At 40.1% G+C, this 17513-nt stretch overlaps 1 protein-coding gene across 2 annotated transcripts in view; it reads right to left on the bottom strand.

Annotated features, from left to right (window-relative positions):
• Positions 1–17513, bottom strand: part of LOC128507455 (neurexin-1-beta-like) — a 120629-nt gene that overhangs the window by 25774 nt on the left and 77342 nt on the right. The gene's annotated exons all lie outside the window — the stretch shown is intronic.

The following is a 17513-nucleotide window of genomic DNA, read 5'->3' on the forward strand; positions in this document are numbered from 1 at the left end:
CAAACATCTTCATACACCAAACAGATGTTGAAAAAAGTCCAAATGAGCCATAATCATTCACTAATTCTAAAATTGTTAAGAGACTCGCATTGCAAAGGATGCATTACCCTACATTCACACAGACGGGTGACAAGTCGTTTACAGGTATTTGTATTATGTGGATGTGCAGCAAAGGCTGTCACATGGCCTAATGCCACACCTGTACAGTATGAACATAGTATTAAAGTTGGGTGTTGCCGTACAAAATATACTATTATAAAGTTGCGCATGGTGAGATTTACAATTAAGATTTATTTTCTCAAAACTTAAACCATGTTTGAAAGTGTCAGGAAAGAAAAGTGCAGGGGATACAGGTGCAGACTTGATTTTAATAACCATCAATAAAATACACAAGCATTAAAAGGGACAAGACGTGAACAAGACGTAAGCGGGAACAAACTCGAACTATGTGCATGTGATTAAGGAAATGTGACCTGTGGGTATTGTAGTCCAGCACCCCACGGCACTACCCTGACAGTTCAAAGTTCAAAATGAGAGAGAACGTGCTGCACCAGAAGAAAACATGTGTTTAAATGATTTTTAGTTTATTCGGTTAAAAAATCAGAAACAAAATAAAGATGTGGGCAATGTGGGCTGAAATCCAATCGGTTGCTTTCGAGATTGGCAGTAGGATGTAAAGAGTGGTTACATAAGTTTAATAGTAGAACAATTTTCAATCAACAGTGTCACTGGTAAAAAGGCATTATTTTTATGAATGATGTTTGTAAGTGGTGCAGTGGGTAGGGTTGAGAGAGTAGTGAGAGGTCTTGTGCATTGTGTTTTGGCTGAAACATTTATGCATTTATATATATATATTGAGATATTTATATACATATTGAGATATTTTAATGTAACATTTTATAAATGTTAATGTTTTTAGATATTATAAACTTGAAGAATCTGTTTTCTCTATCCAGTTTGTCAAATGCATTTATGTTTTTTAACACGGCATGTTTGTAATACAAGTAAATTGTTATTAATCATAATTAATCACAGACTACAACTGAGACCAAATAGATACATTTTTTAAATTAATTAACTATACTAATTTATATGCATAAATATGCAGTATATTTCTCTATATAGATTTCTATATATACACTCACTAGCTATTTCATTAGGTATACACCTCGCCAGTCCCCCATTTTCGGACGCCATTTTGCTTACAGAACTGCCACAATTCTTCAAGGCACAGATTCAACAAGCTCCTGGAAACATTCCTTAGAGATTTTAGTTCTTAATGACATGATGGCAGATTTGTTGGCTGCACATCCATGACGCTAATCTCCCGTTTCATCACATCCCAAAGGTGCTCTATTGGATTGTGATCTGGTGACTGTGGAGGACATTTGGGACCACTGAACTCATTGTTATTGTCCCAAAGGCAGAATGGATTCATGCTTTCATGTTGTTTATGCCATATTCTGACACCACCATCTGAAAGTCAGCAGAAATTGTCCAGGCTATCGGACCAGGCAGCATTTTTCCGATGTTCTATTGTTCAATTCTGGATTGTAGCGTCAGTTCCCCGTTCTCTGTCGATAGGAATAGCACCTGGTGTGGTCTTCTGCTTTTGTTGCCCTTTTGCTTCAAGGTTCGACATGTCGTGTATTCTGAGACGCACTTCGGCATACCTTGGATGTAACGAGATTTTATTTGAGTTACTATTGCCTTTCTATCAGCTTGAGCCAGTCTGACCTCTGAGGGCATTTTTACCCAGAGAAATGCTGCTCGCTGGATATTTTCTCTTTTTCAGACCATTCTCTGTAAACCCCAGAGACACTTTTGTGTGAAAATCCCAGTAGATCAGCAGTTTCGGAAATACTCAGACAGGCCCGTCTGGCGCCAACAAGCTTGCCTCGTTCAAAGTCACTTAAATTACCTTTTCTTCCTCATTTTGATGCTCGGCTTGAACTTCAGCAGATCTTTTTAACCATGACTACATGCCTAAATGTGCCAAGTTGCTGCCATGTGCAAGTAGTTGAACAGGGGTACCTAATGAAGTGGCCGGTGAGTGTATAGCGACATAGAGATGTAGATATATATTTACTCAAAACATGCTTAAGGATTCCTTTTCCTTCAAAGTGTACTTAAGTCACTAAAGGCAAAATACTTCATCTGGCTCCGGAGAGAGTGCTAGTGTAGAGCTTAATATTATCAGCTGGCACTCACAGGATGGAATTCTGCCATGTGCTTCTTATCAGCCTCCTCTGCTTCCTCTCCTGCTTTCTGCCTGTCTAGCTTCCTCTCTGACAGGCTCTCTTCCAATAGGCTTGCTATCTTACTTGTAGATGACTCATTAGCCATCTGCTGAAACATGCCATGCACTGCTCAGAGCAAGGAAATCATTTCTGTTCAATGCTGGAATAGTCACATTTTGTTTTGAGAACCCGGATTCAGCTGTTGCATAGGATAGAGCGCCATGTCAAAATCCTGCCCTAATGAGCTCCAACACTATTTCATATTCGGGGTCATGATCAGACATCCGGCACAACAGTATTTTATCGGATCAATAGGCTTAAGATGGTGAGAAGGTCGGGAGGAGGTAAAGCTGGGGTCAGGCCTGCAAATCTGGAACGATATCCAAAAACAATAGTGCTTAATAGACCCTTAGCTGATTTAGGGTTTTTGCGCATCATCCCGTGTGCAAGGCAGAGCTCCTGATGGCAGCCAGGGAAGAGCGGGGAGAATGAGTAATCTCTTCAGGGCAGCTGGTAACGAGCAGGCGGTGCTACGAGCCAGAGGAGAGATCGCCTGTCAACAGGCTGTCCCTGCAGGCTAGCGTACAAAACAACCAGCTCTAATCCCCAAATGCCAAACATCCTACAAAACAAGTCTGACAGTCTGGGTTGTGGTGATGGCCAGGGGCTTTTGAGCATCGTAAGCGTCCTGCACACATGCTCTTTTCAATCACCGCTGACATTCAACGCTCCAAATTGGGTTTGTTTGCCTTCATCTCTATACGCAAGAAGCCATTTAGTGGAAACAATCAGTGTAGTTAATAACACGTTAAGCATTATAGTCATGTTCTCAATACTGGACACAGGGATTCATTTAGCTGTATTTATACTGCAGGAACATTTTCAGGAACATAGAAACCTGAAGAAACAAAAGTCTTTTTCAAAAAAAACAAAAAAAACAAAACGTATTTTCCGATGAACCGGGGCTACAGATCGATTAAACTGTTTGGTTCCTCCTCCAGAGAAGGTACTTTGTTGAGGACCAGAAATGACTGTTGTAATGGACATTGCTTAGTGCTCAAACATTAGCTTTGGAGAAGGGCTGATCCTCTCATCTGGCACTCTAAAAAAACATCAGATTAAATAATACCCATTATCTTTTATTAAATCAGACTCGGTGTTTACAACTGATGTGTTTGTTTTGGCATGAAGGCAAATGGAATGTTTCCACACCACTTTGCTTCTAAACCGGTGGAGAGTCAGACACGGTGCAAAAAAAAGAAGAAAAAGTATCAACGAAGAAGCATTTGCTTTTTTTTTTTTTTTTTTACATTTTGATGTGAAATAATCGCTTGCTTTACAAATGTCTCACACAGTTCGCTTAACGTACCATAGGTGGAGGCTGAATAAAAGTGTTGTACTGTACACCTGATGTGTTCTTTGTTATACAGAGTCCAGGAATTGTGGACATGATACACAACAGGGGACATGTTACAGACTGACAGGTTGATCAGGAGTCAGGAGTGTACAGTTTTTACTTTCTTCTAGTAATCACCAAGTACAAATAAATACATTGAAATGAATAATATTAACAAATACAAAAAATTCTAGCTTCAAGAAGTAAATTAAACACACTCACATACCGGACATTTTATACATTCACTTACACAATGAAAATCTCTTCTCATCTACTATACCGCTTTATCCCTCATTCAGGGTCCCGGAAGGCTTAAGGCACAAGGCAGGGTACACCCTGGACAGGGTGCCAATCCATCGCAGAGCACACACACATACACACACTCTGGGCAATTTGGGAACGCCAATTAGCCTAACCTGCATATCTTTGGACTGTGGGAGGAAACCCACCAACCACGGGGAGAACATACATACTCCATGCACACAGAGACGGGAATCGAGCCTGGCCGGGAATCGAACCCAGACCCTGAAGGTGCAAGGCGACAGTGCTAACCACTGATTTAGTCAGGTATCATGTCAATGCCTCTAACAGAAATCTCTATTATCCACAACATATCCTGGAATTGTGTAATTCTTGTTAAGGATAGTTCCAGAGCTCATACATTATTTTTTATTTTATTGAATTGTAATATATATTACATGCAGCAGTATCCCACCGGCTTCAGTCAGTACTGGTGGATTGGATCAACCTTGAACACCCCAGTCTCCCTCACATTTGCAATTTGATAACGGTAAATCATCTTAAACAACACTTTGTCTCCTTAATAATTGATTCTAACTGAGTCCAAATGGCCTTTGAACTGAACGAGCTACAACACCAATTAGCTTCTAACACAAGGCTGAATCCCAAATTCCCCTGTAACCCTAGATCAAGGGCACTACTTAAAGTGTGAAACCAGGGATTGTACATGCTACATAAGCACACGAGATTCCCATTTAACACTATCCAGGATTTACAGTAACCCTGAAACCCTGGAAGTTATCTGATATGCTAGAGCAGAATATGTGAAAATATAAAGAGAAACATTTTTTTTTAAAGAAGATGTACAGGACTGTCCACCACCTCCATGGTTTATTCTCCTCACCTTTTCTGGTTGAAAAAGACTACGTGTTGGCGGCACAAAATAACTGATTAAACAGACAGAAGCATCATAATCTGTTGATAATAAATGCTGTTGTAGAACTGTTGTATAAATGCAATATCACATGCCTACGACCTCTTATAGCTGTGCTGATATATAGTACGACAGCATGACCTGAGTGTGATACTGCTCAATTATAGTTCTTACTGTACACAAAGCAGGTGATCTCACTAATTAGTCCGAGCCTATCTGGCTGAAGAGTTGTGCTAATTGAAATGGGATGGATTACTTAATGGATGGAACGGATATGTGGCAGGGCTTTTAGTTTCTGAAGCCAGGGTGTCCACCGCTGCACAAAAATGGCTCAAAACTAGTGTATTCGCAAGTAAATTGTGAACTTCTGTGTCAAATTTCTGTACATGATCTTCAGGAAGCAATGAAGCAGACGTTCCTTTTGACTCCCCGCCCAGATTTTGAAGAATAAAGGACTTCATACTAAATATTGATCATTGTTTAGCAATTTCTGTTGCATAAAACAACAAACTATTCCTATTATTTTGATTGTCATTATTCGAGAATGTCATTATAACCCTGAATTTCACTTTTAACCACCAATGTACATCCCCCCCCCAGTAAATACCACCCGAATCTTTGTCATCTCATGAGCTGGAACACAGTTAAACCTAGCCTGCAGGTCTGAGATTTGTCCCTGCATTAAAGGTACCTCCTTTCTACTCTGAACTCAATCACATCCACCCACTCCTCCTAGCTGTCACACATCTGCCCACTTGGTCGGGCTGATGATTGGAAGTGGAGAAGTACATGCTAGATGCAGAGATACAGTGTAGATGGGAAGAAAGAAAATCATGTGCTCTCACCTCATTGATCTCCCTACACTATCACTTTTTTTTCTCTTTCTTTCTCTGTTCCTTCTTTTGTCATTTGGTAGTTTGGCTAACTTCAAGGCTTTTCTAGAATAAATCAGAGACTGAAAAAAAAAACTAGATTATTTGATTATTTGATTACCGTTTCCAAATTCTGGCGAAAGGATAGAAAGAAACAACAGTAATTTCTTAGCTTTATTGTCTGAAATAGCAGATACAAAATTAGGCCTGAAATAATTAGATCAAAGCCAGCCGGTACGTTACAGCCTATCATTCTTAGCCGGCTTTAGGCATAACTTTGGAACCATATTTTGAAATGATTGATGAAATGGCCAGAAGAGGATTGTCCTCCACAAAACTATCAGAGATTATGTTGATTGACTGAGGTGAAGCAAACAGCTTTTCGTCAAGGACTATTAGAAGATTTTGTTCTGAGCAGGGTTTAAAATCGACTCTCCTATGCACAATTGGACTTAGAGGTGGTTTAAGCTATAAACGAAGTAAGCACCCTGTATGTGGCAGACTAGATGCACTATATCTAAACCACATATATGTAATATTTCTTTCCCAAAAATGCTGAAGGCAATTACAGTAAGACATCCTTTCACTGGAACTAAGATCCCCGAACCTGTTCCAGCATTACAATGCCCTTGTGCACAAAGTGAGTTCCATAAAGAGATAATTGGCGACGTTAAGCTGGGCATGCACTTGTTCACTTGCATGTACTTCTTAATTCATTTATTCATTTATACTCCCAGAATCTTTTCAGATTGTGAAAGTATGTCCCCAGCCTTAGAAAGGAAGAACTCAAGTGGCTTGCACAAAGCCCTGACCTCAACCCCACTGAATACCTTTGGTAATCACTAAGATGCCAATTTTGTGCCAGGCGTTCATGCTGGACATGACTCGTTCTTGCGGGTGAATGGACAGAAACTTCCACAGCCAATTTCCAAGAAAACCTTCACACAATATAAAAAGCTCTTATCTCCTATCAAATCTGCATGGCCATGGTTTTGGAAAGAAATGTGCAGTACTCAGGTGTTTATACCGTATCATTCCAGGGTGAGTGAAAAAGTATCCGCACTCTCCGGTTATATTAAAACTTCTGTTTTCTACACTGAATTATCAGCGCTTCTTATTTAAGGCTATTGGCTCCCCAGTCACTGTTGCGGTGTGAGTAAAAATGGATGCTGCAGCGTGCAGTGATTAGTTTTTTTTGTGGTCTCAGGGTGTACCTGGTGCCGAAACACCACGGTAACTCACGGAAAAACATAAACAGTTTTAAGTGTTTGGATATCTGCAAACAAAATAAGGACCGACACTAGGTTCTAAGAAGGTAAAGTGAATCATTACTGGGGACCAGACACGGATTCATCACTACGAGTCTAAGAAACACGGCAGAGTATAGGATGGAAACATCCTCAATTGCAGACCAAGAAAAAGTTCAAAATTCAATCATCGGCTGGAAAATTGATGCTCACATTTTTCAGGAATTCTAAAGGGCCAGTATTGGAACATTATCAGGAAAAAGGTTCAACAATCAACAGCGCTCGTTACAGTGAGACGCTTCTTGAAGAGCTGAAGCCTAAACTTCGGCTTAAACACAGAGGACTGCTATCTGAAGGCTGTTGCGATCTTGCATGACGATGCACATCTGCACACTTCTGCCCACATTTTAAAGCATTCCCCCTATTGTCCTGATCTTGTTCCATCAGACTTTCACCTGCAGTGCATTAATGAAAAGCTTGTTGACGGATTAAAAGTGCATTACAAAATAATGGAAAAAATATAGAGATTTTTTTTTCTTTACTAAAAGTTGATTAAATAAGATTCTACAGCCAGAGTGAAGATGACTTTTGACTCACCCTAGTATTTGACCATAGATGCACATTGATGACTGTATTATTGTAGATAATGTATTCAGCTATTTTGGGCTAATAATAATCTGTAACAATAACCTGCGTCAAATAACCATTCTTCAACTTCTGTTATGACACAAAAAAACAAATGACTAAAAAAGTATTTAATCTCTCTCTCTTTTTGTTGTTGCTGTGAATGTAAACTACAAGCGATTTCAGATATGCTAATATTAATATTACACATCTCATTTCAAGATTAGATGCATTTGGGTGGGCTTTCTATGTTTATTGCTCTCAAAACATCTCCAGGGCTACTTAACATGTCCTTGAATTTCCTATTAATGTTACAAGTGGATGCATAATTGCTTTGAAGCACCATTAAAGCCCTATACAGAATGAATTATGATTTCTGAATGGGTGTATTTCAGGCACAAATGCTGTATCTGCCCTTATCTTTATACTCCTCTCTGCAAAAACCGAGCTCATGTTAAAATCAAAGCCGATCTGATTTAATAATGCGGCACAGCCGGGTTTCTGGTTTAAACTCTAAAGTTGATGGTGTTTGGCAGAAAATAGATTGCAGATTTCTGGAAGCACAATAACGCTCATTAGGCTTCTCGCACCTAATCTGACTGAAATAATCAGCCTGCACATAGGCGGCGGCAAACACAAAGCGACAGTCATTGCCACACTCGTACTCAGCCATTTGCCACGGCCGCCTTTCAATTTAGCCGCATGCCATTATTTTGGGGGACGATTTTCGTTTAAGGAATTCCTCTTCTTAGGTGGGGAAAATGTTTGAAATGTCTCCATTGTCCTGCTTCTTAAATATATAAAAAGATGTGAGCGAATGTAGCTGTTGCAAGATGGGAGCATGACATTCTTTTCAACATAAAAGAAGATACCGATGGGGAAAAGAGAGAAAGAAAAAGAGACATTTCAATTGTCATGAAGTTTTTATTATAGGCACACATTATGTCTTGCAGCATAGGGTCTGCATTTAAAAGTCTGACAAGCATTCATGTTCTTCTCATGAAGAAGCCTCGTTCATTAAAAAAAAAAAAAGAAAAAAAAGCTGTCCTACTTTTTTTTTTCTTTGTTAAAGCCGAGAGGTAAGATTATAATGATGAGAGCTGCTGATAGTAATAATAGGATGTTTCTTAGGCTATCTAATAAGAGACAGCCGTCTGGGTTGGAACATGGAAACAGCACTGATTAAAGACAAATATATCTTTCCAGGTCACAGGCGAGGGTTGCCCAGGGAGGCTGAGATTTAGCTGGGCAGCTCGTAGTGAGCACCCACCAAGTTCACCTGCGTGTTTGCTCACATATGCTGCATGTTAATAAGTCACAGCACATGACCTTCACACTTAATCAGAGCCCAAGGGCAGGCCTGGACAACCAAGGCTCTCTCAATCTCAATAGGTCCTCCCCATCCTCCCCTGTACTAATATACATCGTGCTTAAAATAGCTAGCAATAAACCTATTACATGCCACAACATTAAGCTGTTTTTTAGAGACTGTAGTAAATATATTCACTCATACACTATAAAGACCTTCTGTGATGATGATGATGATGATGATGATTCAGAACTTCCTGATGGTGGAACACTGAAGCCCTGAGCAGGAATCAGGTGGCTGATCTCGACTTGTAACAAAACATTCCCCTTTACATTGCATGCACCTCAAAGTAGGACAGAGCCCGGATTTATATTCTTGGTCTTTCTTTCAATTGGTTCCCTTCTTCGTTTTCTTCTTGTGGTTAAGCTGTCTGCCAAATGATACTCCCAGGTGACTCTCCATCATGCATACCAATGGACTGTGCTGTGCTCAATTGGGAAAACCTAAAAGTAATTGGCTGCATTCTGGTCACATGGATGGGCACTAGGGTGGAGCAATAATCACCTCAATTTTAATGACTGTCTAGACATTCCGGTGGCTGATCATGGTTTTCTTGACAACAGCAGTGATGGATCTGCACTTCAAATTGCCGAGCTATGCTCCTTTGACCCTTCTATAGCAAATTTAGTGGCTCACTTAACTAAAGCGGTACAAATGCTAGAATTTATAGAAGAAAGGAAGGACCAGATTTAAGTAAAGCATTTTCTTATATTAGATTGAAGCAGCCTGGGATGAGTCTAGCCTGAAGGTTTAGCAAGAGTTCTGTGAATGCACCTGCAGTTTTTAATAAAAAACACAAAAGTAGACACACTCATGGTCAGGTTACAACACAGCCATCATGTATGCTGTCGCCACTGACAAAAACATAAAAGTGGCTGGGGATGGGTGCTTGGGCAGTCAGAATAGTCACTAAAACATGTTTGCATGTCCAGACATACACCCATACACACGTTCTTGACCTAACTACTATAATACACCATCTAATGTGAAACATGTTAAGGGGCTGTATACTGTATGTCACACAGTATTTGCATAAAACAAATCCTGTTAATTATTGAATTCAGCAGAGAGCAATCTTAATGCTTCAGCATACCAAGACATCTTGGACAATGCTATGCTTCCAACAACAGTTTGGGGAAGGCCCTTTTCTATTCCAACAAGCACGGACTATAAAGACATGGTTTGATGGGTTTGCTGTGGAAGAACTCGACTGGCCCTAACACAGAACCCTGTGACCTCAATTCCACTGAGCACCTTTAGGATGAACTGGAACGAAGATCGCGAGACAGGCCTGCTCGTCCAACATCAGTGGCTGACCTCATAAATGCTCTACAGAATTACTGGGCACAAATTCCCACAGAAACACTCCAAAATCTTATGAACAGCCTTTCAAGAAGCTGTTTGGGGTCCAGCTCTATATTGACGTATATGTATTTGGATACAATGTCATTGCAGGATTGTCCAAATTCCTTCGTCCACACAGTGTGTATGTAGGTTTATAGCCCGTAGAATAATATACAGTAGTTGTATTTCCAGGTTGACTGTTAATAGTGAAATGTACTGCAGTGGGGATTTTTTTCCAGATTTTCTTCTTAATTTAGTCGTGTCTAATTCCTCCCCGTCACTAGGGGGCTCCCACATTAAGGCTACACGACCAATCGGCTCTCTCTAGACCTCCGGCTGCGAGAGGTTACAGCATCACCCGGGAATCAAACCAGCAATCTCCGGATGATAGGGCAAGCACTTTACCTCTGCGCCTTTTTCATTACACAAACTGATTCAATTCCAAATATTGCTCTAATAATAATATATTCAATGCACTTGAGATTTTGCACTAACCCTGCTGCAACTTTTGTTCACTTTTAACAAGGAAGTGTCAAGTCACCTTGTAGGTCGCCCTCGAGGTTTTCTTAACGCATACAGTGCAGATCTGCAGTCATGCCACAGGCAAAACACTCCTTCCCCAAAGGCGCTTCATCTCATATTCAGAGCACAGTGTGCGCTGACTTCAGGTTAGCACCTGACAGTGGACCCTGCATATCGGACAACCATAAATCATCTACGGCTGCAGCTCGGTGGACTGTGAACCCAACAAACACATACAACTTATTTTCATCTCGGCTGTTGCTGATCCGCTGATTCTGAGCAGGGACTATAAAAACGACCTGGCCTCCGAGTTTGGAGGGATATAATATGGGAGTGAAGAATGTTGCATTAGCACTGTGGAATATACCGCTAGAACAGGGCTTTACAGCTCAGCTATTGTCTACATGGAAAAATGATCAGATGTCTCTTTCTGTGCTTTTGTGGCTGTACTATATTGACAAAAAAGGTCTGTATCAACAAATACAGAGTACTTTAGTGTTATACAGATGTGATTATTGGAACAAACGTAACAGCAATAACCAGAGGTAGAAGATAACTAATTACATTTGCATCTTTACTTAAGTACATATTTCATATGTCTGTACTTTATTGAAATCTGTATTTTTTTACTTTTACTACATTACATTCAACAACAAACATCTGTACTTTCTACTTCACTACATTTCTGCATGGTGTTGTGTTATTCAACCTCAGCCACCTGCTGACAATTATGCATTATTGTATGATTTGCCTTCCCCCTAGGAAACTTTAAATCATGTAGCAGGTGTTTAAAAACAGAATTGATGCAGACAGCAATAAAACAATATGTCCAAAGTCAGACAGACAAAAAGAGAGAGGGAGTGAGAATTTTTAATTTAGACATTGTTGAAGATGTAATAAAAGCATGGTCATTTTGGTACTTAAATAAATTTGACAGTGCATCCTTTTTTTTGTTGTTGATTTTTTTCCCCAGATTTTCTCCCTAATTCAGTCGAGGCCAATTCCTCCCCGTCACTAGGGGGCTCCCATATTAAGGCTACTACTACCATTCAGCTGGGAGGGCCAAAGACTGTCACGTGTTTCCTTTCGAACTGCTTGCTCACGCACCATTAGGGGCGGAGTAACACACTCGGAGGAAAGCACTAGCCGCTCCTTCTGCATGCGCAAGCTCACAGATGCCCCTGATTGGCTGTAAAGCTGTGATCAATGTGGGAGCACAAAGTACCTCTCATCTCTAGACCTCCGGCTGCGAGAGGTTACAGCATCACCTGGGGATCGAACCAGCAATCTCTGGACGATAGGGCGAGCACTTTACCACTGCGCCACTCGGAGGCCCAAGCGCATACTTTTCTACTTTCATTCAACCAGATATTCAAATCTAACACTTCTACTTTTACGTAACATTTTACCTAGGGTATCTCTACCTATAAATATAGAATTTGTGTAAATAGCCCACCTCTAGTCAAAACTATCCTAAAAAAGAAGGCTTTTCAAGAATAGCCTTTAAATGTGGCATGAAGTAGATGTTTTTCTCTCAATCACTGGTTCACACTTACAGGTTTCGTCAAAGATACATTTAGCAAGAGATCTTCACTGCATAACATTAATTTACTGTAGGGCTGTACAACTGACATTTGATATGTGGCATTAGGTTCTGACTTAATGGAGTAAAAAATTTAAGACTGAACCTGACACCTCGCTGTCTTCTCCATACTCTCTCTCTCTAATAATCTGTAAAGCACCCGAAAAAAACTGCTCATTCTTCCAGTTAAACAACCAACTAATAATCTTGCAGTGTTTACAAAGATTGATGCAGAAAAACGGCACACTTTAGGTAACATGGACTATAACATCAAATGACCACAAACTGAAATTAAATCAACGAACTGACATCTAAAGCCACAGACTGAAACTAGACAGTTGATAATTAGGGAAAGATTACAGTGAAGTTTATCATAGCTCCCAAATTATTGCACTGTAATATGACATTTGCACAACATACTGTATGAACTGCATCAAGACCAGTTTCACACAACAGAACAATTTTACCCCCCTTTTAGCCAGGTTGCACTTTGCATCCGGCACAGGAGGTTGAGGTTCTATGTTGCTAATCAGAGGGTCAGGGGTTTGAGCCACCACTTGGTCACCACCGTTGGGTTCTTGGGCAACAATCTTAACTCGTGCAGTGCCGGTTCCAAGGCCAGTTAGGTTTGCGACAGGAACGGTATCCCATAATACCTGTGCCAGATGTTTTGGATCAAATGATGTGATGTAAGAATGCAGCAGAAATATTTTTAGGTGGCCAAGAATGTATTTGCAGGAACGTGGTACCAAAGGGTGAATTTGCCAAAGGTTGACAGATAAACATAAATGCTCTTAATAAACACTGATTTGAGTTTGTATTTTCAACATTATTTGGATCAGTTGTTATCCCAAAGCCAGGTAGTGAACATTAGTCCAACACCATGGTGTCCAGACGTCCATAATGCTGCCAAATTTACGTTGCCACACAATTTTGACAACCAAAAAATTCCTAATGATTTGTTACTATAGTTCACTTTCTCTTTCACTGAAAAAACCTGGACAGGCCATTAGTATTCTGGCGAGTAAGTGCCATTGCTAGTCCATGCGATGTTAAAGTCAGCTGACGGGATGACATGGCCACATTTAATAAACCAGGTGGACAGCTGGTATCTTGCCACATTTCTTTTTTAGCATTGATGTAGCTGCAATATATCTTTAATAAAGTAGTCTAACTTGTAGTTTATGCCAAGCTAATATCATAGTTTGTTGAGCCATGTGCATTTAATCAGTTAATATGTCTAAAGTGTCTAATGCATACTGTTTCCTTTGCTCTCGAAACAACCTCCATTGTGTGTCATAGATTCCAAAAGATGTTGGAAACATTTAATTGAGATTGTGGCCCATGTTGACGTGACAGCATCATGCAACTGATGCAGATTTTTCAAACGAATTTTCATGCTGTGCCTCAAAGATGTCCACTCAAATGTGTTCTACTGGAGATTCAGATCCAGTTATGGGGAAGACCCCTGGAAATCAGTTTTCATTGTGACATGGTGCAATCTCATGCTGTTTATATCAATCCAGTAGATGAGGAGGTAAATTGTGGCAATGAAGGGATTCACATCATCAGCAACAATGCTCAGATAATCTGTGGCAGGTAAGAGATGATTGATTGATTGGTATTACCAGCCCCAAAGTGTGAAAACATTCCCCATACCATTTCATCATCGCCACCAGCCTGAACTGTCTTAACACCATTCACACACCTGCTGCCCATTGGATGTTTTAAAATAATCTCCCTAAACTGTTGTGTGTAAAAATCCCAAAGAGATCAGCAGTTATAGTAACTCAAACCAGCCCATCTGGCACGAGCAATCATCCTCAGTCAAAATACAGTATTTCCATTTCCCCCCGCTAAGCTGCTGGGCCATATCTGCATGATTTTATCCATTTCATTGCTGCCACACGACTGGCTGATTAGAGAACCGCATAAATGGGCAGGTATACAAACATTCCAAATGTGCTCATGGAGTGTATTGTGGAATGTATAAACAGACTGGCAAGGGATTGAGTGATTAAACATATATAAATACACCAGTTGCCTTTATCCTCATACCAGAGCACTGGATAGTAGGTTGGATCATGGTCGGTAATCAAATGTGCATTAGGCAGCTCAATAAGGGCCGAGAAGTCATATCTCAAGGAAAGATCGATGTGTAACTGGTATATGTTGCGTCCTAAAAGAAAAACACATTATCTTGATTTGTTTACAAAATAATAATGGAATAAATTGTCAAGAGCTCACAAATCTTAGGCAGCCCTTGGCACCATCAAACAAGCACACGGCTGATAAAAACACGGCACACGTTTTGGTAAAAATGACCTGACAAATGCAGAGGATTTGTAAGAGCAGCTTAAAATGCCTAATAGGATTGTTAAAATGGTTATTTCACTGGCAACACAAACTTAGACAAAGATGTGCAAATGGATTCTACCAGTGGAGTAGTCTTTAGTACCCATACTCCAGGCACAAAAAAGACAATGCCTGATAAGTATCACTCCATTTACTGCACTTACCCAAAGAATAAACACAGAAAAATCCCAAAAGATGAAAATATAAAAAGAAAGGCTTTTAAGAAGATGCTAATGAAAAAGACTATTCTGAGGCTCGTTCCTCCTTCTAGGTTCACCATTAAAAGCTGCAGATTATTATCAAAGAAAATGTATGAACTAATTGATTGCTCTTGCTGTCATAAGGAATGAAGCGCTTTATAGAAAAGACCATCAGAGCATCCCATCATGACATCCCACTACCTAACTTCGGCATCATTTCGGCAATACCAGACATGGGGACCAGTGGCGACTTGTTCATAGCGGCAAGTTTAGGTTTAGACTCCCAATATACACAGTGATGGCTAAAAGTAGTAAGGCAGCATATGCCATGTATTAGTTCTCTCTGTGCACAAAACTTGACATACATCTGAGCCACCATTTTTCAGCAAGAGGGAAATAGATGCCACATGGCGAGTTCTGTGAGAAACTGGCTATGTGACAATGTGTATTCAGCTTTTGAGCCATGCCTGGGTGATCTCCAGACCTAAACCCAATACAAACCACTTGGACAATGGTGAAGATGGGAATCCCAGTAGAAAAACCATCTTCTATATATAATCTTCAGGAAGCAATCAAGCAGGCATGGATTGAGAGAGTGACTCCAGAGTACGGCAGACATCCTGCCGACTTTATACCCAGATTCAGCAGGTTTTGAAGAATAAAGGACTTCATACTGAATATTGATTGTCTTCGAGCAATTCCATAAAAAAAAAACGTAAATATTTCTTATTATCTTGATGAAAACATTAAATTTTGATTTTGTCTCCATGGAGTGTAGAGTTATTAATACACCTAGTGTTCAAAAACTGAAACTATAAGAAGCAGTAGTGGCGGCCCCAAGGGTCAGGAATCAGGGCTAGACAGTCTGGGGTAGTTTGATGCCAATTTGAAAAAAAAATTAATACTTAATGGCCACCAAGTTTTGCTTTTATACCAATTAATATATATTTTTTAAATACAGACTGGTGTTCAAACAAACCAATATCAGAAAATTCTCATGAATGAAGGCATAAAATAGATTGATTTTTACAAAAACACGGTACATTGATGAGACTCTTAGCCCCAGTAAAAGGTTTAAATGGTGCAAACATTTTAAAGAATGCTGTACATATGTGAATGACGATCCCTGAAAAAACACATCTGTCTGACTGTAGGCACAACCATTCACAAACACCACATGGCCAGCACGTTATTGCCACATCTCCCATACAAAAACTAATTTCCACAAAGGAGTTCCTGGGAGGCCAGGGTTTTCAGATGTGAAGCATATCATGGCTGAAAAAACGTTCTACCTTGACAAATGCATTAGTGTTGCAGGATCGAGAAATTAAGGTACCTCTATTGTGTTGTTGTATTTATGATGTTTAAGGTGATGTCATTATTACCCTACATCAGTAGTCACATACCACTGCTATCCAAAGGCTTTCTAGTTGAATCAGTGACAAATTTAAAACTTAAAATGAGATTTCAACAAATTATAACTAATGTATGGTTGATTTAATTAGCTTCTGCAATGTAAGTACTAATTGAAACTGCTATAAAAATTTAATTACTAATTATATGACACATGTAATTAATAAAGCTTCATTAATTAAAGGAATCAGCATAAAAGCTCACAAGTGTAACATTTTATGAATCCCATTTTACCATTTGAGAGATTTCATGTGCTTTCTTTAGTATGATTTTTCCCCTTAATCATTCCCACCTGTCTAGCAGCTCTCCGGAATTAAACACCCGCTTCTAACCAGGGAGGGCAAACTTTATCACATGCATCTTGAAACCAGACGAACTGCTGGTCATGCCATATCAGCTTGTGGTGAAAGATACTTGGAGGAAAGTGCTATCTGCCACTCTGTGCTCAAAGATGCCCGTGATATTTCCATATTGAAGAGTAAGTATGCCACCCATCTCCTTCTGAGAGCACAGACAATTTTGCTCCCTAAGACTCCCATCTGGCTGGAGCATCACCCTCTGCTCAAACAGGACTACGTTGGTGATCTGTAATTAGATTATTATTATTGTACCTGGCCGTCTTTTACTTGATAGCCAACTACACACCACCAGCGCTCCACTGCCCATGGTTTAATAAAACCTAAATACACATTGTATTGGCAAATTATGGCAATGAGGGATATTGGAGAACTCAAACAAGACTGTATAATAAGAATGTGGATATTAGAGTGCCTAATGATGTTGGCATCTGAGGTGTGAATTGACTGTAATCTTTAAATGTAGATCAGTGTTAATGAAGTAAAGGTTGGCACTGTGGCCTTGCGCCTCTAACGTCCAGGTTCGACTGCCGCCTTGTTTGCATGTTCTCCCATGCTTGGTGGGTTTCCTCCAGGTTCTTGAGTTTCCCCTTCGCAATTCAAAGACATTATGCTAATGAGTGTTCCCGAATTGTGTAAATGACGTGTGAGTGTGTGCGAGGCCTATGCAATGGATTGGCACCTCATCCAAGGTGTACCCCACCTCATGCCCTAAGCCTGCTGAGATAAGCTGCAGGCCCCCATCACCCTGTATACAGGATACAGCGATATAGATGATGAGTTACCATGGTAATAAGTTTTGAGAAACTTGAATATTAT

The sequence above is a fragment of the Clarias gariepinus genome, chromosome 19, assembly GCF_024256425.1.
Source record: "Clarias gariepinus isolate MV-2021 ecotype Netherlands chromosome 19, CGAR_prim_01v2, whole genome shotgun sequence".
Lineage (NCBI taxonomy): Eukaryota > Metazoa > Chordata > Actinopteri > Siluriformes > Clariidae > Clarias > Clarias gariepinus.